This window comes from Canis lupus, chromosome 27 (genome assembly GCF_048164855.1).
Source record: "Canis lupus baileyi chromosome 27, mCanLup2.hap1, whole genome shotgun sequence".
Taxonomy (NCBI): Eukaryota; Metazoa; Chordata; class Mammalia; order Carnivora; family Canidae; genus Canis; species Canis lupus.
In genome coordinates this window covers 24,922,588-24,950,386 of record NC_132864.1, presented here as the reverse complement: position 1 = coordinate 24,950,386, position 27,799 = coordinate 24,922,588, and the positions used below count along the sequence as shown (strand labels likewise).

At 43.6% G+C, this 27,799-nt stretch overlaps 1 long non-coding RNA gene across 2 annotated transcripts in view; it reads right to left on the bottom strand.

The window, feature by feature from the left end:
* Positions 1-27,799, bottom strand: part of LOC140619501 (uncharacterized) — a 65,080-nt gene that overhangs the window by 23,220 nt on the left and 14,061 nt on the right. For both annotated transcript variants that reach the window (XR_012019378.1, XR_012019377.1), the window contains exon 3: positions 22,764-22,847. This is a non-coding gene — a long non-coding RNA (uncharacterized lncRNA). The remainder of the gene's footprint in view (positions 1-22,763; positions 22,848-27,799) is intronic.

The window sequence follows — 27,799 nt, the reverse complement described above, 5'->3', positions numbered from 1 at the left end:
GAGATAACAACCTGAACTGAAATCAAGAGTCAGTTGCTTAACCAACTGAGCCACCCAGGTGCCCCTTGTTTGCTTCTTGGTGCTATTCTCATACAAGTGGCTTTTTGAGTGGGTACTCTTAGGAGAAGGGGGTGAGGGAGGCAGGGCAGGGATAAAAACTAAACAAGGATGTGGTCTCAGCTATAAGGCTAGCCATCATCTAATGGTCTGATTGCACAGGGTGCTCTGAACATGAATTATGTCATAGAAATGGTCCCACCATTTCTGGTTGCCTCCATCCAGGCAAGCATCCTGGATTTTATTCCCCTATGTCAGTCTATCATAAGATGTCAGCTGTTCCCAGATGACAAAGGGATTCCTATTGGCTGGAGTCAACTGACCAGAGAATGAGGTGGCCATGAGCCACACAGCCAGCACTCACGGCATCTGGAAGATGGGTCCACCAGCATGCTGGGTATGGATGAGGATGATGCCAGAGGTGAACTCTGCTCCCCACATAGCTCCAAGGGCTGCCATGATGTTTGACCAGGTTCCCTTGCCCTTTGCCTTCTTCCTCCAGGCCCTGACCCAAAGTCCATTCTCGAGCCTGTCTCAGACTATGAGCTCTTTAAGGAGGCAGATGGGGCCACTGCCAGCACACCCATTAAAAGGATCTGAGATGGACAGCAGCTCTGCCTGTAACAGTCCACCCCTTTGAACTGCTCTGATTCATTGCTTTACACATTAAGCTCACTCCACGTAGGCATAACCTCTACAGAACTCTGGTTGGTCACAATTTGGAGGAAATTTTAACAAGAGGGGCTGATAGGTACTGACTGAGTCCTGTCCATATGGTTTTTTAGTGTCTCTTTTGCAACAGTTGACATTAGCATACATTATAAGAACTCACATGCCTTGTGCCCACTCTCACACCTCTATCTACACTATTCATAACACTCTTTACTCCATTTTCCAAAATTTCGCCTCCTGAGTCCTTGACCAATCAACCAAATTATTCATCATTTTCTATGGTCCTGTGTATATTCTCTGCTTGGGCCATTTCTGTCTCCACACAGAGTCAATGCCGTGGTGCATACCTGAAGACTATATCCACTGGGAGGATTTCCTCTCACCAGTCTTTTAGAACCAACCCTGAAAATGGCTATAATGCTGCCAATTGTCCATTTTTGGCTGGCACACAGAGACTAGGTAAACTGATTTGTGAACTAAGCCTATTCATCTTCCATCAGTTGGAGCTCTTCATGTGGTCACAGATGAGAGCTGAGGGACAGATGCTGGTACAACAGTAGTGGATTAATGGGAGTCCTGGCCCCAAGCCCATGCAACTTATGTTCCCCGGACCTGTGTGAGCCCAATCCAGTATGTACGACCTTCACTTGTGGGTCTGACAGTACCCAGTTCACGATGAGACTAGCAGCTTCTGACTGCATGGCTATTTGATATCACATGGCCAGACACTCAGTTGTCACCAGAGCCCAGCAGCAAGCTATGTACTGTGTTGCAAATGGTGTACATTTCCATGTTTTAGATAGGGTACAATTTTATATTTTAGATGGTGTATTTGTTTCCAAGGGCTTCCATAACAAAGTACCACAAACTGGATGCTTAAGACAGCAGAAATTTATTCTCTCACTATTCTGGAAGCTAGGAATGCAAAATCAAGGTGTCAGTACAGTTGGTTCTTTCTGGGAGCTCTGAGGGAAAAACCATCCCTGTGTGTCTCCTAGTTTCTGGTGTTTGCTATCAGTCCTTGGTATTCCTGGGCTTATAGATGCATCCCTCCAATCTCTGCCTCTGTCCTCACATGGTATTCTCTCCCTGTGAGTTTGTAAATGTGCCTCCAAATATGCCTCTCCTTATAGACACAAGTCATTAGATTTAAGGTTCCCCTAGTCTTATACAACCTCATTTTAACCTGATTACATAGGAGAAGTTCATGTTTTCAAATAAGGTCACATTCACAGGTACCAGGGGTTAGGACTGCAGCATTCCTTTTGCAGTGGTCCAATTCAACCCACTACCTATGCCAAGGCCCAACTCCATATCATATGGCTCAAACAGCAGCTTGGACCAACTTCAGAGCCCTTTCTTGCCCTGGGCTCTACTAAAAAACTAGCAGCCTTTTATGTCATGCAATAAATGTGCTGGAGAATTATTCTCAACTGCAAAATATCCTGTCTTCAAATACCCAAAGGGGCCCACCAAGCATTGTGCTCCTTTTTCAGTGGTAGAAGGTACAAAGTGAAATAGCTTGTCCTCAACTTATGAGGGAATGTATTGACCTGTCTTGGATCACTGGACCCCTGAAAGCTTCACTGGTATGGCAAACTCCTGAATTTTAATAGGCTTTTCTTTCCCACTTTCTGAAGCAAATTTGTCTTTCCAAGGCATCTATTTACCACTTTCTGTTCATCAGATCAGATAAACTAACACAAAGTCATCAATGTAGTAGACCAATGTGATGTTCTGCAGAATTTCTAGGGGTCCCAAGTCCCTTTGGACTATATCGTAGCAGAGAATTGGAGACTTCATGTAGCCCCAGGGAAAGGAATTCATCTGCTATCTGTCCCACATCAGTGGAGACTGCTTTAATCCTCATTCCTGAGGTGTATTGAAAAGAAGGCATTCACCAGATCATTAGCTGCACATCTCCACAGCAGAGGCTGGGCTACTGTCCTCCAGCAAAGATCCTACAACTAGCACAGCAGTAAGATCAGGGCTACTACTTGATTGCATTTGAGATTATCCACTGTTATCTGCCATGACTGCCTGGTCTTTGAAGGGGCCAGCCAGGCCAGGCTAATTAATTAGAAAAGAATTGATGAGACTAACACTTGTGCCTTCTGTAATTGTGTGGGGTAAGTATTTATCTTTACCTCCCCCGTAGGATGGAATATTTTTTATTTACTCCTTTGGCTGAGAGAGAGCAGATTCAGGCGCTTCCACCTGGTCTTTTCTACCATGATACCTCTTATTTCAATAGTCAAAAAACCAACATGAATGTCAGAGTCATGCCAAAAATTAAGTACATTCATTTCCAATGGTATTTTGGAAATAGGAATGACCAACAATGGTCTGTAAGACATCACATTGGTCCATGTAAACTCTAGGAGATGACCCGGGTAGAGGACTCCATGTATTACCTGGCCTTCATATGCCACTACTTTAACATGGGAGGCACAGCAGTGTTTGGGGTCTTTGCATATCAGCATCAATTCATATCCAATATCCAACAACCCTCAATGGCCCTGTATTAATGTTATGTATTAAACACTGCCATAACAAATTACTACAAACTTGATGGCTTGGAATGACATCTACTTATTTCTCACAGTTGTGTGGGTCAGAAGTCTGGGTATGGTATGACTCAACATATCCTCTGCTTAGAGTCTCGTAAGTGTGAAATCAAGGTGTTGGCTAGGCTGGATTTCTTTCTGGTGGCTCTGGGAATGAATCTGCTTCCAAGCTGATTCAAGTTTTTGACCAAATTCTGTTCCTTATGGTTGTACGATTGATGTCCTATTTACTTGCTGGATGTCGGTCATCACCCCTGAGGCCACCTACATTTTTTTCTCATGCTTTCATGTGGCCCCTTTCTTGGAATGGCACAAGGGGGCCACATGCTTTGAATCTCTCTGACATTTCCTTCTTCCTTCTTTCCTGCCTCCAGCTAGAGAAACCCTCACCTTTCAAGGGTTTATGTGATTAGTTTTGACCCACTTGGATAATCCAGGATAATCTCCCTATCTTAAAATCTGGAATCTTAAATACATCTTCAAAGTCTCTTTTTTAATGTAATGTAATGTAATGTATTCCTAGGATCCAAGGATTATGGCATGGACATCTTGGAGCAGGGGGAGACCATTATTCTGCTTACCATCCCAGTATACAGATATCTGAGTAAATGGCCACAGGTCATTCTTCTGGGGAAGAACTAGATTAATCACTACTGTACAAACTGCCATGATGCTGCAATGTCCTTTCTCATAGAGACTCTGTCTTCTGTCTCAGTCTGTGGGAATTAGTTTGGGAACCAGTTTCAAGCATGGAAATGACAAACATGTTTTTCCTTTGGGATAACTGACTTAAGTCTTCTGCTCATCTATTCTTGATCTTCTTTGATCATAAATACATAGCAACACACTTGTTGGCTACCTATCTGTCCTGACCAGGAACACCATGCTCTATCAGCCATCTCCATAGATTCCAATAGGTCAAGCCACCTCAGCTGCCATTCTGACTTGCTACTCATGACAGTCGTTGTGCCCTCCTTGCTTCGATGATTAAGTGCTGCCATGTGGCCTCGTCACACCAAATCCCATCATTCCCATTGCTTTCAGATACCAGTTCTGAGGCAGCATCTCTGCCAGCCCATTCTCAGAGGACACCACCACCGCAGAGCTTCCCAATGACACTAGTGCTCTCTCATCAGCATATTCCTTATGGCCTTGATAAAAGGAGCGTCCACCAGACCTTTCTAAGGAATCTAGTTAGCTGATGATTTTCTGGTCTTAATAGATCCTCTCTAGCATTTCCACTTTTCTAAGTTTCTTGATCCCTTCCTCTAGTCTGCTATCTCTACTTCATTCAACATAAGCCAGTTTTCTAAGCCTCCCAGCAGTGAATCAGGACTGGCACCTGAGGCACTTAATAGGAAGTGAGATTTTATTTAACAAGCTGGGGAGAATGCCCCATACTAAACAAACTCTCTTTCTATCTTGCTCCCTTGATCTAGCATCCTCAGAAGCCACTCCAACCCATACTCTCCCAATTCCAGGTTCTGCAATTCTTTTGGAGTTTATTATCTCTCCTACCTTTAGCAGATCCAGCACTTTTGTGGATGAAGCTATGCTGGTACTTTACCCTTCTTACAGCTCTGATTTCCAAATGGGGAGGAGAGGTATATGCTGGGAAGGGAAAGCATTAACCTATAATTAGCTGTCTTGTTTGAGCTCTACATAATTTTCAAGCAAAGGGAAGCTGATGTCTTCTAACAAAGGGAGGTGCTGCTTCTGGAGGCTCAGAGGGCTCAGGAAAATCAGGGGATTTGAGGCTCTCCAGTGCATCTTCTCCAGATCCCAGGGTCTTCCACCCTCCCTATCAGGCACTGACTTTGACATAGCAGTTCTGTCAATGCTGAGAGGTCATCTTTCTCTGAGGTCAGTAACTTTCACAAGTGAGTCTTTTGCCTGGTCTTCAACTAGGTCCGTTTCAATGTTCCCAAGGAGCTTCTCTGACTCTACACTGGGCTTTAAATTACAATGAATAGATCGGAGCCTGTTTTTTTCTCTGTTTCATGAATCTAATGATTCAAGAGAACTAATTAACAGATACTCACCTTTATAATTCCTCACAGTTATTATTTTCCCCATGTCTTTAAGACTTTATTTTTGAGTAATCCCTACACCCAACATAGGGCTCGAAACCACAATCCTGAGATCAAGAGTCACATGTTCTACCAACTGAGCCAGCTGGGCACCCCTCTCCTATGTCTTTCAAATGCCAGAGATACTTCACAAGTTACTGCATCTCCTCTTGCCTTAATGTGTCCCAGGTCACCACAGTGTGTCTTAGCAACTATCCTGCTACACACCAACCAGAAACCATCAATACTCCACTTACCCCCAGTCATGGGCTCTTCTTTTCCCTTAAGGCAGCAAGTGCTCCAAGTCCAGAATCCCATGCTTAGAATTGGTTTCCTAGGGCTACTTCTAGTCCTAATTGTCCCAGGGTGTATTCTTTAGAAGCAGAGCCTGAGCCAGGCATTTGTGCAAGGGATTTATTTGTTAAGGAGGTAAAGGGAGTGAAGGAGGCAGAATAGGGCAGGGTGAGGGGAAGTTAAGCAAAGGTGTGGTCTTAGCTGGGGTCTAGCTTCACACTAATCCCATGGGAAGCCTGAGAGCATCAGTTGAACCACAGCCTTTGTCCCACGTTGATCAGTTAGTCATTGCCTGTCAGCTGCCTCTGTGGGAGAGGCTAACCTCCCAGGGGAGGCAGTCCTTGTCCACATAGGCAATTCAGTGGAGTATGGGGCAGCTGTGAAGCATCAACTGCTAACACTCACAGCAATTGGGGATGAGCATACTGCAGGAGGTGATGAAAGGGGTTCACCAGGCAAGGAAGTGGGAAAGGGAATAGATATTTTAGGCAGAACGTAGCTCAAGAATTATCCTGTATAGCAACTATGTTTCTTTCTTACTTAAAAAATATTCTTATGCCTATTACTTCATTTGAGCCTCACAAATATAAACTCTATGAAAGAGTGTTGGCATTATTACACACACCAGCATGGATGAATATCAAATAATTCTGTGGGGTGAAAGAAGGCAAACAAAAGAGGCACATACTATATCATTCTATTTACATAGCATTCTAGAAAATGCGAATCAGTCAATAGTGGTAAAAAGCAATCCAGTGGTTCCTTGGGAGGAAGTGGGGAACCTTTCTTGGGGAGGGCAAAAAGAGAGGACAAAGGAGACACAAAGACACTTTTAGGGGATGATGGATACATGCTCACTATCTTGGTTATAATGATGGATTCATGGGTGTAAATGTGTCCAAATTCATGAAATCGTACACCTTAAATGTGAGCAATTAATTGTATATCGATTATACCTCAATATATCTTGAAATACCCACACTCTCACCCCCTGCGTTGAGGAGTTAAAGACAGGAATTCCTAAGGAAATTATACTGGTCAGGGTCTCCTCCGGTAGCAAGTAACAAAACCAGTGTAAGCTAAAAGAGAATTAATTGACCCATATGTGGAAGAAGGGCAGGGGTAAGGCTTCATGATGCTGACTGAAAAGCAACATAAGGGGCTCAGTGCTCCAGTCTCTATTACTCTCTTCCTCCACCTTTCATAGCTGATTGCTTCTGCACTGATGGCTGAATTCTCTCAGGCTAGTTGTCTCCATCACGTTCACAGCAGGCCATCTGGGTGCACAGCCCCTGTCGCTATGAACCATGGAAGACTTTCTTCTCATATTTCCTGCTCCTACACCAGTTCCAAGGGAAGAGCTCTGATTCACTGGCTTGGGTCATGTGCCCACTCCCAGGCCAATCGTCAGCTGAGGATGGAAGAACATGACCTCCCCCTTGTTAACTCCATGTCAGTGGATGGAGTCAGGGAGAAAGAAGAAGAAAAGAACTCCCCAGAAAGCTCTGTCTGGGGAAAAAGAATACTAGTCAGACAAAAGAATAAATGTCCACTACAAGTGGGTGCAGACACCATGGCCAAAGAACCAAAGTTAACATACCCAGTTGGGTTTCAAACCTCTGATCTTGACTATATCCTACCTGGTCACCAAATCAATGAGCCAACAAGATAGGCTGCCATCCTAGTGATCATGCTCTCTCTAGGCAGGAGGTCCCAGGACCCCTGAGAGATGGAAGAGAAAGCACTCAGCTTTGGGTCTTCCAAGAAGCAGATGCCAAGAAAGGGTTTGATGAGCAATTATTGAAGGTTGTGCCTGTCAAGGCTGAGGGAAGGGAAAGCAAGGCAGATAGGAGAGACTTCTGGCCAAACTCCACGTCTGATGCCTGTCAGAGGAGGCAGGACTCATCAGTAGATGCTTGTGCTGAAACATTCTCAGCCAGAAAAAATGGAGAGTCCTTGAGCAAAAGTTGCCTGTTGTGGGTGTAGGAAACTGAAAAACAGCCCCGTGAAAATGTCCACATCGAATCCCTGGAATCTGTGAACATTATCTTACTTGGAAAAGGGGTCTTTGGAAATGTGATTAAGGATATTGAGACAGGGTTCTTATCCTGGATTTCTAGGTAGGCCCTAAATCCAATGACAAGTGTCCTTATAAAAGAAAGATAGACGGAGACGGAGGTTTGAGGCAGACAGGAGTAAAAACTGAAAGAAGAGATGGTGATGTGTACACGTGGGCAGAGCATGGAGTCATGTCAGCAAGGAATGCTGACAGCCATCAGAAGGCAGAGAGATAAGAAAGTCTTCTCCCTAGAACCTCCTTAGGATGTATAGCCAAAACCTCAACTTTGGACTTCTGACCTCCAGAATTGTGAGGCAATACATTTCAGTTGTTTTAAGCCACAAGTTTGTGGCAATTTGTTATGGAAGCTTCAGGAAATGAATGCAGAGCATTCTGTGTTGAGCAGAACTGGCTGGGCTCTATTACCCCATATGCTCAGTCTTTGGCTGGGAGCATTTGGGAGAAGCACAGCCTGGCATGAACATCATGGTGAACCCACAGATGCAGCAGTGGAAAGCTGTTGGTCAACGAAGCTCCCTCAGGGGGAGGTCTGAGCGGGGAGCCTCTGTAGCCACCACAGAAAGCCTGCACAATGTCTAGCACACAATAGCTACTCAGTGACTATTGTTAGATGTCGACTGTAGAATAAATGAATGCTCATTCTATCCAGGCTCCAAGGGCAGCCCAATGGATGAGAAAATCAGGGAAGCAGATTTTGGCCTGGTGTAATAATGGCAGCCCACACTAGGTTGGAACTATTTGCCATGCACTGTTTTTGCATGTGCTTATATACCATGCACATAAACATGGACACATGTATGTACCCATGAATATATATGTATGTGCACATATACATGTACACACACGCACAGTTAAATCAGCTTAAACTTCATTTAAACTTCACAGCAGGGGTCCCTGGGTGGCTCAGTTAAGTGCCTGACTCTTGATTTCAGCTCAGGTCATGATCCCAGGGTCATGAGATCAAGCCCTGAGTCAGGCTCCACTCTCAGTGGAGAGTCTACTTGAGATTCTCTTTTCTTTTCCCTCTACCCCTCCCCCAGCATGCACACATGCGCGCTCTCTCTCTCTCTCTCTCAAATAAATGGGTAAATCTTTCAAAATAAATAAACTTTGCGGCAGCCCTTAGAGAGAGGCATTATAGTCACCTTTGAGTAAACTGAGGCAAGTGTGGTATAGTCACCTGCCCAAGATCACATGCAGCTTATAAGTGGTGGAAGATGAATTCACCACCCTACACTGCTCTTAAAAACATGGGAAGAGCATAAGGACTCAGTTAGCCAAGCAACAAAGCTCTGTTACAATTCAGCAATTCAAAGAGCTTCTGTTGGGAGTCTGAACTAAATAGCCATCTTGTTGAAATTGTTCAGTTAAGTATCTGTTGAGTGGCCAGGACTGGTGGGAGGCAGAGGGGGAATGGGTCAGTGATGAGCAAGAGGGGAATGAGGCAGAGGGCAGAAGCAGGTTCCCATGGCTGCTGTGTTTTAAGCATTTACGAAGTGCTGGGCACATTTCTAAGGCTGTCATCAGCACTCACTCATTAGGATTACCTGACAAGTCTACAAGAAAGGTGAGCATTATTGTTATTATTCTATACATAAAAAAAACAAATTCTTATTTTATAAATAATCTCAAGTCACCCAGCTATGTCAACCCAGCTCCGCCTCCAGAGCCCTGCTCCTAACCATGACCTTGTCCCTGCCTCCTATATACATATGATCATTCTATTCCAGGATCCCATGGGCCACAAGCCCACAGAGACACCAAATGCACCTTTTTTCCCATTTCTCTTGCTGCCTTCTGTGTCTGAGATGGAAAAGCATGCCAGTCTCTTCTTGGGACAATCGAAGGGGCTTCAGAGAAATGCCCCCCCCCATTCCATTCCAGATATCTGGCCTGGACATGGGGCCATCACTGATACCATCTTGCAAAGCTGGCATGTTCTGACAATTTGCTGGTAATCGGACGCCACTGGCAAATCATTAGCCCCCTCCATTCCCGCCACACGCAGTCAGGCTTGGCTTGTTGCTGCTGAATGCCTGACACATTTCAGCTCTGACTGGAAATTGGATCCAATCTGGAAAATTACTCGACCACAGCGGGGGTCTGAAGGGAACAGCTGAAACCCCCACCCCGACTCCTCCTTTTGTCCTTCCCTGGGGCTTTGAAGGGATTCCAGGCACAGTTAGATGGCCTTCAGTCTGCACAAGGGAGGGCTGAGCGGCAGAGAAGGCAGGACTAAGGGAAGGCAGCCTGAGTCCTAGTCCTGCCTTTAGTGCACCACTGCTTGCTATGTGACCTTGGATGAGGCATTCACCTTCTCTTGTCAATGTGGGGTAGCCAGGTGCTCAGACTTTGGTGTCAAACGAGGCCAGTGGGAATTCTAGCTCTGTGTACCACCAGATGGATGAACTTGGGCAAGTTCTTTAACCTTTACTAGGCTCAGTTTATCCATCTATGAAACAGTAGTAAATAATCACATTCATTCATAGGGTGACTTTGAGCATCTCATGGGAATGCATGTAACATTTGGTGCATTGTCTAGCACATAAGCAGGGCTCAATCAATAGCAGGGATTCTTACCTGCATCTTCACCACTTGATGGACAAGCATACTTCTAATTCCCGATAGTCCCCATTTCTACTGATTCATTCACATGGAGTATGAGGTTTGGAGTCAAGATCTTTCAGTGTTTATTGAATGAATGCAAACAATGGAGTATGAGGTTTGGAGTCAAGATCTTTCAGTGTTTATTGAATGAAGAATAGACTATGTAATAACACCACTATGGAAGGCTTAATAATTTCCCCAGCATCCTTCCAGCCAAGCCTGCCTATTTTGGTCAAGTGCAGCAGCCAGGGAGACTCCAGTGGGTCCTGGCTCCCAGAGATCTCTGAATACCACTCATGAATCCTGGCCCAAAGAGCCACCTTCTCAGAAGTACAGGCCTGGGCTGATTTTGCCTACTGAACTGGATGCATTTAGCCATCACTTGGGGCTATGTAAGTCTTGCCTGAAAGAGCTTCTGCCCCTAGCCACCACTGAAACAGTGGGAACTCAACATCCCAACGTCCCTTTGCATTTGGTGGTTCTCACTTCTTCCTTCCTGAGTAGGAATCATTATTCCTCAATCTCAATCCTTGCTGAATGAAACTGGACCATTCTCTTACACCACACACAAAGATAAACTCAAAAGGGATGAAAGATCTAAATGTGAGACAACAATCCATCCAAATCCTAGAGAACACAGGCAACACCCTTTTTCAACTTAGTCACAGTAACTTCTTGCAAGATACATCCATGAAGGCAAGAGAAACAAAAGCAAAAATGAACTATTGGGACATCATCAAAATAAGAAGCTTTTGCACAACAAACAGTCAACAAAACTAAAAGACAACCTATAGAATGGGAGAAGATATTTGCAAATGACGTATCAGATAAAGGACTAGTATCCAAGATCTGTAAAGAACTTCTTAAACTCAACAGGAAAAAAACAAACAATCCAATCATGAAATGGGCAAAAGACACAAACAGAAATCTCACAGAGGAAGACACAGACGTGGCCAACAAGCACATGAGAACATGCTCCGCATCACTGGCCATCAGGGAAATATAAATCCAAACCACAATGAGATACCACCTCACACCACTGAGAATGGGGAAAATTAACAATACAGGAAACAACAAATGTTGGAGAGGATGTGGAGAAAGGGGACCCTCTTGCACTGTAGGTGGGAATGTGAACTGGTGCAGCCACTCTGGAAAACTGTGGAGGTTCCTCAAAGAGTTAAAAATAGACCTGCCCTAGGACCCAGCAATTGCACTGCTAGGGATTTACCCCAAAGATACAGATGCAGTGAAATGCCAGGACACCTGCACCCCAATGTTTATAGCAGTAATGTCCACAATAGCCAAACTGTGGAAGGAGCCTCGGTGTCCACTGAAACATGAATGGATAAAGAAGATGTGGTCTATGTATATAATGGAATATTACTCAGCCATGAGAAACGACAAAGACCCACCATTTGCTTCGACGTGGATGGACCAGAGGGTATTATGTTGAGTGAAATAAGTCAATCGGAGAAGGACAAGCATTATATGATCTCATTAATTTGGGGAATATAAAAAATAGTGAAAGAGAATAAAGGGGGAAGGAGAGAAAATGAGTGGGAAATATCAAAAAGGGAGACAGAACATGAGAGACTCCTAACTCTGGGAAACGAGCAGGGGTGGTGGAAAGGGAGGTGGGCAGAGGATGGGGGTGATTGGGTGATGGGCACTGAGGGGGGCACTTGATAGGATGAGCACTGGGTGTTATGCTATATGTTGGCAAATTGAACTCCAATAAAAAAAATTAACTAAAAAAAAAATCTCAATTCTTGCTCCCTTCCCATCTCCACAATTCCAGGAGGTGCTGAAGGAAGAACTCCATTTTAAAGGCCTGACACACAGATGTCTATACCCTAGTCAAAAGTGAATGTCTCAGCCCCTAGCTGGGGTAGCACATCCCTGTGGCCTGTTGGGGTTACTGCTAAACCCTCAGAACTAAGCATGGGGTGAGGCTCCCAGGAGGCATTAAACAAATAATTGCATAAAGAAACATCAGACTAGGGGATGCCTGGGTGGTTTAGTCAGTTAAACATCCAACTCTTAACTCTGGCTCAGGTCATGAGATTGAGCCTGGCATCTGTCTCTGCTCTCAGCACAGAGTCAGCTTGAGAGTCTCTCTCACCTTCTGTGTACTCCTCCTCTGGCTCACATATGTGCACTCTTTAAATAAATAAAATCTTAAAAGAAAAGAAAAACATCAGACTAGTATAGGTAGTGGTAATACTAATTATAATTGCTCATATTTATCAAGTACTTACAACGTGCAGGATGTTTCACATATGCTATCCTGTGCATTTATTTTTCCTCTTTACAGACAAGGAAATTAAGGGGCAGTTGTATATCATCCTTCTCCCACACAGAGAATTGGGGGTGAGGAGAGGAACCAGTCGGTGGAAATGTCTTTATGTTTTAACACTTACAACAGTAGCAGCAGCATTTCTTGGGCACCTTCCATGTGCCAGCCTCTCTACCAATCACTTTACACAGGTTATCTCCAATCTCCACTACACCCTTTATATAGACATTATCACATCCATTCTACAAGTGAGGAAACTGAGTTTAAGCAACCTGCTTCTACATGCAGGAAAGGATTCAAACCCAGGTCATCCCAAGTCCAGTCTGTGCTCAACCATGATGTCATCCTTCCTCTGCCTTCCCTCTCCAAGGCCAGAAGGAACACGAAATTCACAGGCATCATGCCTTGGTCAGCTTGTGCTAGGCACTTAACTAAGTCCCTTTAAGGCTAAGGATTCCCTGATCAGTGTCACTGGGTTTAGGTTTCCACCCTAAAGCCCTGTGCATCCTCCCTCTCCATGGTCCCTGATTCCTCTGGCCAAGATGTTGGTGCTGACTTCCCTCCTCCGGGGCCTCAGAGATGAGTAGGAGGGGTGTTATGAGGAGGGAGGAAGCAAATGATTCTCTCTGGAAACTTGAGTCTTATTTGAGCAAGCAAAATTGTCTCTAACAAAGAAGTGGGAAAAGGAAGACAGAGGCACAATTGTCCTTGACATCTAGCTTGGAGGATGGGCTGTTGCCAGGGCAACACCCGAGAAGTAGGGTATCACAGAAATCCCTGGCTGTACCACCTATGTTGAGAATCACTGTTCTATAGTGTAATGGGGGAAATCATGCACTTTGTATACTTATTAAAAGAGAAAGATGGTTGCAATATTTTAAGGGAATATCATATGTTGAAGAAACATTGTGGATAGTTTATTAGCTAGGACTCATGGAGTAGTTTATCGGTGACCTTCCTGGTACCACTCCATCCATCCCCTCCTTCCTTACTCTGATTTTGCACTATTAAACAGATATGTTCAGCCCCGAGAATAAGATTTGTTTAAACCAATCACAGCATACCCATTCCCCCTCTTCCAGTGATTGGCCTGGAAGTGGGCAGGTAGCCCAGATCTGACCAAGTAGACATAAGGGAAATCTACTGAGAGGCTTTCAGGAAGTAACCCTCCCTCTGCCTCTCAGTAAGAGAGGTACATGCAGAGAAAATTCCTTTCCTGCTCAAGTTGTATTCTTGTCCTGGTTTAGGACACAATCCTCTGAAGATGTGATTCTTGTAGCTGCAGCAGCCATTTTGTAACCATGAGGGGAGTTACTGCTCATACTCCAGGGAAGGCAGGAAAAAAATATGGTAAACACCTGCATCTTTCATGCCTTTCATGACATTGAACCACCCCAAAATTACATTCCCTCAGCCCTCTTGGTAAATAAAGGTCTTTATGTTTTAAGCTACTGTTAGATGTTTGGGATGTTTTTCTTTTCTGCCTCTTGCTGCAGGATTCTTGGCTGCAAGTAACAGAAACCCTTTCAAACTCTGAAAAAGGGAGGTTTGTCATCAGGACAGTTAGAGAACTCAAAGTCACAATATGGCTGGATTATGGGAGTTATCTCCTCTCTCACTGCAGACCACTCTCCTCAGCTTCCAAGCCTACATGACACTGCAGTTTTGCCCATCCCAGATACTCACCCAATCCACTTTAGGGATTGGCAAGTTTGAGGCTACAACTGCTTGGCCTCCATTCCAAGTTCTTAGTCAACTCGTGTGCATCAGGTGCCCATGCCTAACTTAATCAATCACAGCCAGGATTGGGGTCATGCTGCCCAGCCAGAGCTTTAGAAACTTGCCATGGAGCAACATGGATGGGAAGATAGGAATGGTATCATGTGGCAGACAAAACAAACAAACAAACAAAAAACCTGAAAATTCCAGAAGGCTTATTATTCACCAAAACTTAACAATGTTTGCCTATGTGTTGTTGGATTCTAACTTTTTCTTCTTTACACTGCAAATTCTTACATCTCCACAGTAAGCGTGTAAAAGGAACCAACCAAACCTGATTGCACCATTTACCAGCCGCGCAACTTCAGCTTTCTGACCCTCCGCTTTCTTGTCTCTAGAGATGAGCACCATACTCCCTATTTCAGCAATTTGGAGGGAGGATCCAAGGGGATACATCAGCTCACCAGCCAGATATGCTGTAAAGTGGGAGGCGAGGCACCAATCCTCAGAGTGGTTTCCTCACAGTGCTTGTATTGGGTTGAATAATGTCCCCCCAAATTTTGTGCTCACCCAGCACCTGTGAATGTGTGACCTTATTTGGACATGGGGTCTTTGCAGATGTGGCCGAGTTAAGATGAGGTCACACTAGGTTACAGTGGACTCCAAATCCAACAATTGATATCTTTATAAGGAAAGGGAGATGTAGGGACACAAATGGACAGGAGAGACAGCTGTGGGAAGACAGAGGTTGAGACTGAAGGGATGCGGTCATCAAACCAAGGAGCACCAGTGCCACCAGAAGCTGGAAGAGGCAAGGAAGGACCCTCCCCTCAGAGCCTTCAGAGGGGACTGTGGGCCTATCAACCTCAGTTTTAGATTTCTGGCCTCCAGAACTGTAAGAAAATAAATTTCTATAGTTTCAAACCACCTAGTTTGGAGTAATTTGTTAGGACAGCCCTAGGAAACTAATACAGTGCTAACATAGTACCTTGCCCATGGTCAATTCTCGATAAATGTTTGTCGAATGAGTGTGAGAGAATGAGTGAAATGAATTGGAAACAGAGTCTGACAGGGATTATAGCTAAACAACTATGCCAGGCTCTCTGGCAACCACAGTTAATGTTCAACAGTCTCTCCCAATACTGATCTATTCATTCGTTCATTGTTTACCATTTGTATTTATTGAGCTCTTGATTTGGCCCAGGTACTAGGCACTGAATAGCAACCCCATTTTAACTAAGGCAAGGATTTGGTAACCGGTCTCTTTCTAGTCACCACCTCCCCATGTACCTGTGTTTTGATCGATGACTCCCCAGAAGCCACCCAACCATGCTTGCACAATAAAAGGAGAGAAGAAAATTTAATAAGATTCCAAATTGCCTTCCCTTGAATTCAAATTGCTTCATATATTATGTTCATGGTAACTACTCTAGTCCCTATTTTTTCTCAACACCCCCCCCACTTCCTTTCTAATACAAGACAAGTTCTTGTGTTAATGAATTCTAGATTTTCATTTAATAAATGTTGTGTGGGAAGCTTCATTATTTGCAACTTCATCAATCTAAAGCGGACACATACATGCCCTCTTTCTAAGTACCTGGGATCAATAGAGCATGATTCTCACGTACTGGGCCCTATGACTGCCAGCAAGAAGAATTCAGTAATTGAAAAGACCTTATAAATCAATACAGCCAAATTGAAAACTCCAAGAGAACTCCACATCATTCACCGAGGCGCTTGTTAAGACTTCTCTTTACTTTCAGAGGGGAAAAAAACAACACTGGTGAAAGGTTGAAGAGGGGGCAAAAGAAAACAGATATTTCTATTCAATCCTAATCACTTGGCGGAGCCAGTGGAGCTCCTCCTTAGCAGGTGGATTTAATTTAGTTTTGATTACTTGTCCTGATTAGGTTTGGTGGGGCTTTTTGTCTTTTACTCTATGCAAACATAAGGTCTCTCCACTCCAGACCATGTAGGGATGGTTTCTGAGTCTTCTCCAGGGAGGCACTGAGAGCCGGTTCACCATAAGTCTGCAAGATAATAGGTACTCAGTAAGTGTTGCAGGGGCGCCTGGATGGCTCAGTCAGTTGAGCGTCTGCCTTCAGCTCAAGTCATGATCCCAGGATACTGGGATTGAATGCCACATTGGGCTCCATGCTCAGTGGGGAATCTGCTTCTCCTTCTCCCTCTGCCCCTCCCCTCCCCTCTGCTCATGCTCTTTCTCTCAAATAAATAAATAAATAAGATCTTTAAAAAAAAAAGTGTTGGGGGGCAGTCCTGGAGGCTTAGTGGTTTAGCACCACCTTCAGCCCAGGGCATGATCCTGGAGACCCGGGATCGAGTCCCATGTTGGGCTCCCTGCATGGAGCCTGCTTCTCCCTCTGCCTGTGTGTCTCTGCCATGCTCTCTCTCTCTCTCTCGCTCTCTCTGTCTCCATGAATAAATAATAAAATCTTAAAAAAAAAGTATTGGGGATTTCAGTTGAATTGCACTGAACTAGTGACCATTACCCTACAGTCTTTAAAGAACTGGAATAGGGGCACCTGGGTGGCTCAGTCAGGTCATGATTCCAGGGTCATAGGAGTGAGCCCTGCATCAGGCTCCCTGCTCAGTGGGGAGTCTACTTCTCCCTCTGCCTGCTGCTCCCCTGCTTGCGTGCTCTCTGTCTCCTGTCTCTTTCTGTCAAATAAATAAGATCTTAAAAAAAAAAAAGAAGAAAAAAAAACAGAATAAAAGAGAACCCCCTTCTCTCTGTTCCCATGCACACTCCTCTTGCCTAATAATTCTCTACCATGGCTATAAGAGTTGAATGAAATTTATGTTGAGTGCCCACAATGCAGCTAGGGTTGTTTTCTCCCTACCATTTGCTTCCTGATTGTGGTAAGAAAATCAAAATCAGTTAATGTAAATTACCCACCCTGCAGGGAGAGAAATAATCTGTCAGTTGATGGTGACAACTAGATGTTTGGATGTTTCAGAGATGCTTAGAACACAACCTGCACAAACCTGCACTGACCATCTGCATCCCCACTTTGAGTCTCCCCCTACACTTCACTCACAAAATGGAAACTCCACTTATCCATGGGGTTGAACAGTTCTGCCTGCCACCCCACCCCCACCCCACTACATCCACTCCACAGCCCAGTCCCCATGTCTACTCTCCTTCCTAAATATTTCTGGGTTCCATCCATCTCTCCCCATCTCCATTACCACCACTCTGTGCCATGCCAGACAGATCTTTCATATGTCACTACAACTGCCCCCTGCTAAATCCCCCATCCCCATCCCTGCCCAAAGGATCTTCCTAAAACTCATGTCTGATTATGTCACATGCCTGTGTATTAAAACCCTTTGATCATTTCCCATTGATTTTGGATTAAGGACAAATTCTTGATACTTTATAAAGAAAGATCTGGTCCCTGCCCATCTTTCCTGCCTCATGTTGTTCCATCCCTACTCCCACCCCTAACCTTGCTCCCTGCACTGTAGCTACACTGGCTACCTTTCTATTTCTTGGACAGCCCCTTCCTCCCACACTTCTACTTATTCATCCCTTGAGGCTGTTTCATTGTCTCCTCCTCAGACAACCCCTCCCCTCACCCCACAAAGCTAGGTTTGACTCTATTATATATTGTTGAAGACTCCCCCCTTTTCTTGCTTTTATAACACTTATCACAAGTGTAAATACAGTAGTCCCCCCCACCCTTATTCTGTTTCAGCTACCCACGGTGCAATGCAACCCAGAAGTAGACGATCCTCCTTCTGATACATGGTCAGAAGGCTCATAGTAGCCTAACACTAAGTCACAATGCCTATGTCACTCACCTCACTTCATCCCATCACAGAGGCATGTTATCATCTCACGTCATCACAAAAAGGGTGAGTTCAGTACAATAAGATATTTTGAGAGAGACCACATTCATGGAACTTTTATTAAAGTATATTGTTATAATTGTTCTATTTTTGTATTAGTCATTGTTGTTAATCTATTTCTGTGCCTAATTTAGAAATTAAACTTTGTCATAGGTGTGTATGTTATTAAAAAGAAAACTACTTAGGCCAAGTGACCAAATCAGGACTTAATATCTAACTTAACTGTACTCCAATCTCCTCTAGAAATTTAGTCATCAGGTCTAAATTCAGTCCTAGTCAGTCAGGAATTTTCTGATCCACACTAAAGAGATCATCTGTCACATAGGCCCTCTCCATTCCTTAAAGGAAGAGGAGATGATCCACCTGATAAGACTCACTGCCCTTCTCCCTAAGGTAAGGTGACCTTGCCTGGACCAAACCTTTCTTTTCTTTTGCTAATAACATCCTTACCCACCCTCCTCTCTCTAAAGGTCTTCCAGTTTGTACAACTCCTAGGAGCTCTCCTCTACTTGCTAGACAGGTTGCTGCCTGATTCATGAATCACTTAATAAAAGCAATGAGATCTTCAAAGTTACTCAGTTGAATTTTGGTTTTTACAATATATATGAACAAACATAGTATATATAGGGTTCAGGCTTATCTGTGGCTTCAGGCACAAGGGGCAGGGTGTCTTAGAATGTATCCCCCATGGTTAACAGGAAACTACTATAAGTGATTTTTGTGTAATTGCTTGTTTAAATAGTTTTTGTCTAGCTAGACTATAAGCACCATGGGGCAGGTCCCTCTGTGTTCAGCACCTGAAGTTTTTAGGACTCAACAATACACAGGCTTCAACATGTAAATTAACTTGTTCCTGACAAATGGAAAAGAATGCTAGTTATCAAAATATAATCATATGTTTGCCAGGGCACCTGGCTAGCTCAATTCTAGAACATTAGACTCTTAATCTCAGAGTCGTGAGTTCAAACCCCACACTGGACATGGAGCCTACTTAAGATTAAAAAATATAGAGGCACCTGCGTGGTTCAGTGACTGAGCATCTGCCTTTGGCTCAGGTTGTGATCCCGGGGTTCTGGGATCAAGTCCCACACCTTTGGGGAGCCTACTTCTCCCTCTGCCTATGTCTCTGCCTCTCTCCCTCTGTGTGTCTCTCATGAATAAGTAAAATCTTAAATATATATGTGTGTGTGTACTCATTATGTGTTATTAAAAAGTAGTGGTGGGGTATACATATAGAAAAAGACTAGAATAATATATATCAAAAAGCCAAAAAAAAATTATCTTCACTCTGGATAGTAGGATCATGGATCATTTTAGTGTATTTTTTGGTTCTTCCTATTTTATGACTTTCCAGCGATGGATCTGTATTATTTCTTTAATAATAAAAAAACTAGCTATTTCTTTAAAAATCTTTTTTCCTGGGAACACATGGGTGGCACAGTCGGTTAAGCAGATGACTCTTGGTTTCAGCTCAGGTCATGATCTCAGGGTTATAGGATGGAGCCCCACATCGGGCTCCACCCTCAGTGTAGAGTCTGCTTAAGAGTCTCTTTCCCTCACCCTCTGCCCCTCCAGTTCATGCTGTTTCTTTCTTCTCTCTCTTTCAAATAAATAAGTAAAATCTTTTTTTAAGGAATTTTTTCCTTTTTTCCCTTAATTTATCTACCAATGTGTGACAGCACTGGCTGGTAAGCAGTAGGTGGTTATCCAAAAGGCTAGGCCAAATATTCAGCAACAAAAATATTGACCTTAGGGACTTTGGTTTATTCAGATGTGAGGTCAAAATAACTGAGCTGAGAATTAAAAGTCTGGGTTCAAGTCCCAATTCCTATATTTAGCTTTCTGAGTCTCAGTTTCCTCTGGTGTAAGATGAGGACAAGGTCTGTGTGAAATGAAGTAATACAGATCCAAGTTCATCATTAGGATACATAGGGCTAGTCAAAGGTTAACCTTAAGAGAGGGCAGTTTGTAATGGTTAGGAAGGAACGAGATGACAGCAGGTGGAGTCTTAGCCCAGCCACCTGCCAGCTACGTAGTCTTCATCAAAGCAGTTCATCCCTTAAACCTTGGTTTTCACATTTATAAGTGGAGTGACACTAGTACCAAGTTCATAGGGTTATAGTGGGGATTAAGGGAGGTGACGCATCTCAGGTCCTTAGTGTTGTGCCTGACACATGTGCGTTTCATAATATAAAATGATTATTTTTTATTTATTCCACCATGTTTTCATCCCCATTTCTCTCCCACTCATTCCAAGGCAGTGGTACCCACACCCATAATCCTGACCCACACACTTTTCCTCTGCTTCTGATTGCAAAACCACCATCAATTCAGAATGTCTCTGGGCTCTCAAAGCTCTTATCCATTTGCTCTATCAAACCCACAGGCAGGGGGATCCCTGGGTGGCTCAGCGGTTTAGTGCCTGCCTTTGGTCCAGGGTGTGATCCTGGAGTCCCAGGATCGAGTCCCGCATCAGGCTCCCGGCATGGAGCCTGCTTCTCCCTTTGCCTGTGTCTCTGCCCTCTCTCTCATGAATAAATAAATAAAATCTTAAAAACAACAACAACAAAAAACAAACCCATGGGCAGCCAAGTCCCCAGGGGAAATCTTGAAGGTGAAAGGCCAAAGAACACCACTCGCCCTCCAGAAAGCCATCTTCCTCCTCACCATGAGTACAGCTCTAAAAGGAATCCAGTGAGTAGCTCAAAGCCACAGTTTAGGTTATGCTAACAACCCTGGCCTGAGGACTTGGAGCAGGAAAGGAATTAGTCAACCAGGTTCTTCCAGAAAAAGGAATGGTGGTATGGGACAGTGGGAGGGAGTGGGATGGTGAGTAGACTCCAGAAAAAGGAAGTTGTTTGCGAGTTGAAAAAATAAAGGAAATTCAAATTAAAACAGCAAAAGGATATCCTTTTTGCTAATCAGATCAGCAAAAACAAAGTGCTAGAAATTGCCTTCCAGTGCCATTGATGGAGTAGAGTTGGAAGCCACTGTGATGAACATGTAAACTAGCACAACATATCCCATAGCAACAGCCCACTCCCATCAGAGTTCCAAACTTGCACAACCTTTACCCTCCCAGCTATCAGATGCATGTTTTCTACAAAAACACATGCACAAATATTATGGACAAGATTGTGCATGAAACACAGAAAAAGCTGGAAATAATTAAATGACTATCAACAGGAACATGAAGCATACATAATCCATCGGAATATTTCATTGGAGAGTTAAGTATCTTTTAAAAATGAAGTTGTTCTTGGGGCATGTGGATGGCTCAATTGGTTTGAGTGGCTGACTCTTGGTTACAGCTCAGGTCATGATCTTGGGGTTGTGGGATGGAGTCCTATGTTGGGCTCTGTGCTTGGTGCAGAGACTACTTGGGATTCCGTGTCTCCCTTTCTATCTGCCCCTCCCCCACTCACACGGATATGCATGTGCGGCTCTCTCTCAAAAAAAAAAAGATCTTGTACTCACAAGACTTATTTCTAAGTGACAAAAAGCAAGTCCCAGACCTGTAAGTATTATATGAAAAGTATCATTAGAAGAGAAACGCAAAACTACATTTAGGCATATACACAGGTTATAAGCAGAACAAGTTAGGGGTCTTAGGAGAAAGAAAGATGAGGGATAGCTTTTGTGACATAAGAAAAGCCATTTTAGGTCCCTGCCATCTTGTGATCTACTTGCCCAAAGAGCATTTCTTGCAGAATTTCCTGGGGTATGTTGAAATTGCAGAATAGACCCCACAGATAATGCTTTTAAGGGGGGCATAGGGAGATAGGGAAATGGGTGGGTAGAGTTCTTACATAAAAATGTAAGAACAAGCAGACGCTGTCAGGCCAGGAGATAGCCTAACATCAAGACAATAAATCAGAGGTGAAACTGATACGGGAGAGCGTGGTTCTTGGTCTCACAGAGTCGAAGAATGCATCTCGTGGACACAGGAGAGTGAGGAAAGGGACAGAAATTTATTAAGTAAAGATACAGAGAAAGCTCTCAGGAGTGAGAGGTCTCGACACGGTTGCCACTGAAGGCTTGTAGGGTTGATCTTTAATCAGAAGCCTAATCAGGGAACCTAAATCCTCTTAACATTATCTATTGATACCACCATTGAGTAAGGACTATTGATGACATATTTAATGGCTTACTTCTTTGGGGTCTGGGTATTCTTTGTTGGTCGCAGATGACTGTCATAAAAAGCTGCCCTCCCTGCCCACACCTAGGGCAGGGTGGTCTGGCTTGTTCTTTTATCTCTGGTTTCCTTACACCTCAGCATTTTGGGGATTTTTGTTAGCCTGCTTCCATGGCCCCCTTCCTAGCCCTGCCTATCCCTGTTTGTCCCTAACTCCTTCCTCCCCCTGGAATAGTAACCCAAACTGCTGTTAGGGAATGGGACAATGATCGCTCTGGCTGCTATTTGCCTTTAAGTGGCTGACAGGTACCCGGTTTTGATGTTTGTTACGAGAAGAGGCTATCCAAGGGAAAGAAGTCTCCCAGGAAAGAAATGAGAGTCCCCATTTACTCACCCTTTGCTGGGACTGATCCCAGGTTTCGGCATCAAAATGATGCAGGAGAGCTTGGTTCTTGTCTCATGGAGTTGAAGAATGGATCTCGCAGACACAGGAGAGTGAGGAAAGTGACAAAAGTTTATTAAGATACAGAGAAAGTTCTCAGAAGTGAGAGGGGACCCGACAGGGTTGCCACTGAGGACTTGTAGGGTTGGTCTTTTATTGGAAGCCTAATCAGGGAACCTAAATCCTTTTAACATTATCTATTGACATCAACATTGATAACATCTTTAATGGTTTACTTCTTCTTTGAGGTCTGGTAGGTTATTCTTTGCTGGTCACAAGTAGCTATTATAACAAGACACCCTCCTCGCCCACACCTTAGGGCAGGGTGGTCTGGCTTGTTCCTTTATCTCTAGTTTCCTTATACTTCAGCATTTTTGGAATTTTTGTTAGCCTGCTTCCGTGGCCCCCTACCTAGTCCTGCCTAGCCCTGTTTGTCCCTACCAGTGCTGGTTCAAAAGTAAAGATTGACCTGAGGTACATTCTTGAGTTATCTCTGCAGGATCTAAACCTCTGAGCACTCAGATGCCAGACCAACTAAAGACAGAGAATTGGTAATGTTGACTTCTACCTGGACTCTGTCACCTTAAGATGACTTTTGCCCCCATTCCATGCTGAGGCCCCTTCATAAATATGTATGCGCTCTTAGCTTGAAACTTCCCCAGTTTTGTTGATTGAGGGGACCTTGCTTTGGGTAATATCCCAGGTGTTCTCCTTTCTCCTTCCAAGTAAAACCCTTTCTTTTCCTCCTATTCTTTGTTTTTTTTTTTTGTTTTTTTTTTGTTTTTTTTTTGTGACTTTTTATTTTTTATTTTTTTTAATTTTTTTTATTTATTTATGATAGTCACAGAGAGAGAGAGAGAGAGAGGCAGAGACACAGGCAGAGGGAGAAGCAGGCTCCATGCACTGGGAGCCCGATGTGGGATTCGATCCCGGGTCTCCAGGATAGCGCCCTAGGCCGAAGGCAGGCGCCAAACCGCTGCGCCACCTAGGGATCCCTTCTTTGTTTTTTTTTATAATAAATTTATTTTTTATTGCTGTTCAATTTGCCAACATACAGAATAACACCCAGTGCTCATCCCATCAAGTGCCCCCCTCAGTGCCCATCACCCATTCACCCCTACCCCCCGCCCTCCTCCCCTTCCACCACCCCTAGTTCGTTTCCTAGAGTTAGGAGTCTTTATGTTCTGTCTCCCTTTCTGCTATTTCCTACCCATTTCTTCTCCCTTCCCTTCTATTCCCTTTCACTATTATTTATATTCCCCAAATGAATGAGAACATATAATGTTTGTCCTTCTCAGATTGACTCATTTCACTCAGCATAATACCCTCCAGTTCCATCCATGTTGAAGCAAATGGTGGGTATTTGTCATTTCTAATGGCTGAGTAATATTCCATTGTATACATAAACCACATCTTCTTTATCCATTCATCTTTCGATGGACACAAGGCTCTTTCCACAGTTTGGCTATTGTGGACATTGCTGCTATAAACATCGGGGTGCATGTGTCCCGGTGTTTCATTGCATCTGTATCTTTGGGGTAAATCCCCAACAGTGCAATTGCTGGGTCGTAGGGCAGGCCTATTTTTAACTCTTTGAGGAACATCCACACAGTTTTCCAGAGTGGCTGCTCCTATTCTTTGGCTAGGTTGTGTCCTTTGGCTTGACAATCACCAAAAAGGGAACCCAGTTCTGGGTAACAAGGTGTGCAAATGCATAGGAAAAATCCTGCAAGGTTAAAATCCACATGGTTAAAAAGTAGATACTGAGGGATGAGTAGAGCTCAGAGAATTTTTAGGGTGGGAAACTACTCTATATGATATTGTAATGCTGGATACGTGTCACTATAAATTTGTCCAAACCCATAGAACATACACTACCAAGAGCAAGCCTGAATATGAAGCTATGGACTCAGGGTGATAATGACGTGTTAAGTGTAAGCTCATCAATTGTAACAAATGTTCCACTCTGGTACAGGATGTTGGTAGTGGGGGAGCCTGTGCATGTGTAGGGGCATGGCATACATGAGAAATCTCTGTACCTTCTTCTCGGTTTTAACATGAACCTAAAATTGCTCTTAAAAATAAAGTTTATTTCAAAAATAAAATAAATATGAAAACATTTTCAAAAAGTGGATACTTCTGGAGAGAGGAGGGAGAGGACTTGTGCTTTCCATCCTATACAAAAAAGAAAAAAAGATCTAAGAAAAAAAATACAGAAATAAGGGAGGTGATGGGTGATCAGTAGAAAAACCTCACCTTCCCATACCATTTCCCATCCCTGCCATTCTTTATGAGAAGATAGATTTAGGTCCTACTTTTAAATATTCAGAAGGCTTTCAGACATATGCCTTGCTTTGAATTCTCTGCCCGCTCCCCTTGCCTGAATCTGCTTGGCATCCAATCCATGAAGGTCTCCCTGTGGGACTATGCTCCCACACAAGGGGCCCTAAGCACAGAGAAGGTCTAGGCAAAATTTACGCATGACGCAATTACAGTCTTGCATGATTTCCCACTTGTGTCTTTTTGTAAACCTTGATTTAAATTTCATTCCCTTAGCACATTCCCTTAGCACATTCTCTCCCCTTCCAGATATTTTTGCAATGGATATTGTGTTTTTTAAGACTTTTGGGGTTGCAAGTAAGAGAAACTAAATTAGCAAAAGGTGGAATTTATTATAAGCCTTGAGTAAATGTTTGCTGTTGCTGTTGCCTCTGCTATTATTAAAGACAGGACTTGGCTGGGTTTCAGGAACAGCTGGAAACAGGAACTGGTGTGCCATTAGAAATTTCATCTCCCTCCATTGCTCATCTCTGGTCCCATTTCAGGCTGGCCTCTGACTCATATTTGAAATCCATGTCAAACCAGCTTTAGCAAAAAAGTTTGGGGGGAAGCCACTTATTGGCTTATATAACTGTGGCTTCAGGAACTCCTTCATTTAGGTGCTAAAACTGTGTCAATTACATGCTCATTTTGGAAGAGAGTGTAGAATCAGTCCTACTCAACTCACATGAACTTTCAATGAGGAAAAGGTGGTTCATGCCATGGCAAATCAGTGTATTGCCACCAAAAAAGATAGAAGAGATGCTAGATAGGGAGAAACAACACACATCCACTATAGGTCATCTCCTTCCACATTTCTCTCTCTCTCTCTCTCTCTCTCTCTCTCTCTCTGTGTGTGTGTGTGTGTGTGTCTCTGAAAACTGGCTTTTTCCTGACACTGATCTCTATGGTAGGAGATATGGCTGCCAACAGATCCTAAATCCACCTAGCCTGACTCTCAATCCCAAGCCCAAAAAATTTCAGTGAAGGTCTTGTATCAGTTATCTGCTGCTGCATAACAAATTATCCCAAAGCTAAGCAGCTTAAAAGAGCAACCACATTTATTATCTCACATAGTTTCCATGGGTCATGACTCAGGGTCTCTCATATGCCAGAAATCATCTGGAGGCTAGACCAGGGTGATAGAATCCATTTCCAAAATAGCTCGTGCACCTGGCTGGGAAGTTAGTTCTGGTTGTTACAGCTCTGCACCATGTGGGCCTCTCTTTAGAATGCCCATGAGTGATCCAGGACAGATCCTTTTTATGAACAGCCTTGTAAATCACGTATCATCATTCTATTCATTAAGATGAAGGCATCCAGCCCATATTCAAGGAAAAGGAAATTAGGCTTCACTGTTTGAAAGAAAGAGTATCAGAGAACTTGTGGATATATATATATATTGAAACCATTACGGAGTTTATTAGTCTTTCTTGGGTCAAGTTTTCACCCTTGAACCAATCAACTGTGTCCAGAGGCAGGATCATGTTGTAACATGGCTATTCCATCTACAATCGTGTGGATATGGATAGAAAAGAAATTTCTAGAAAAAGAAGCTGCACAATCAGAAAAGAAAGAATTCTTCTCCTCCAGCTCCAGAGAGAAAAATCCCAGAGAAGTGTTCTAATTGGCTTAGCTTACATCACATGTCCCTCTCAAGAGTCATACATCACAGTGGTCAGGGGCAGAATCTGGTGCCACAATAAGAAAATGGAGGAGGGGTCCACATGGTCATACATGATCATGCCTATGTTGTGTGACTTTAGGGGAGCCGCTTAGTCATTTTATGTCTTAGTTTCAACATCTCTTAAATAGGAATGAGAAGGCCTTCTGTATAGAGTTGCTACAACTATTAAATTGGGTGATATCATGAGAGACTCCTAACTCTGGGAAACAAACAAGGGGTAGTAGAAGGGGAGGTGAGCGGGGGGATAGGGTGACTGATTGACAGGCGCTGAGGGGGCACTGGATGGGATGAGCATTGGGTGTTACATTATATGTTGGCAAATCAAACTCCAATAAAAAAATAATACAAAAATATTTTTAATTAATTAAAATGAATAAATAAATAAAGTAGGTGATATCTGTAAAGCACAACATTCAGCCACATGAAGGTCTATTAAGATCCATACTGCTACAAGTCTATAAAACTTATCTCAAACTGGCATTTTTAAAAAGTAATATATAATTGGAAAGTCTCAGGGCCCACTCTTCATTTCTAATTCTCTTGGTTGTTACTTCTTCACTGTGGTTGACTTCCTCCATAAGCAGGATTTCCTCATAAAAGGAAAATAGCTGCAGCAGCTCCATGTCTCATGTTTGAAACCCACACAACACACACACACACACACACACACACACACAGAATGTCTTCCTCTGAACATCACAAGCAAGAGTCCTGCCATTCACCCTGATTGGACTGACTTAGGCCACATGGCCAACTCTGAATCAATCAATGTCCAGGGAAATGGATTGTACTGATTGCCTTAAGCCAATCAAAATCTACCCTGATGGCTGGGGTAGAGTCAGTCTTCCAGGAGCACAAAGGACAGGTGGAGAGAGGTGGAATAAAAAACCAGATACTATTTGAAAAGAGGGTAAGAGAGAATGGGTGCTGTATGCCAGTGTTGACTTGCTGGCCAAATCAAGCCCACAGCCTGTTTTTATCT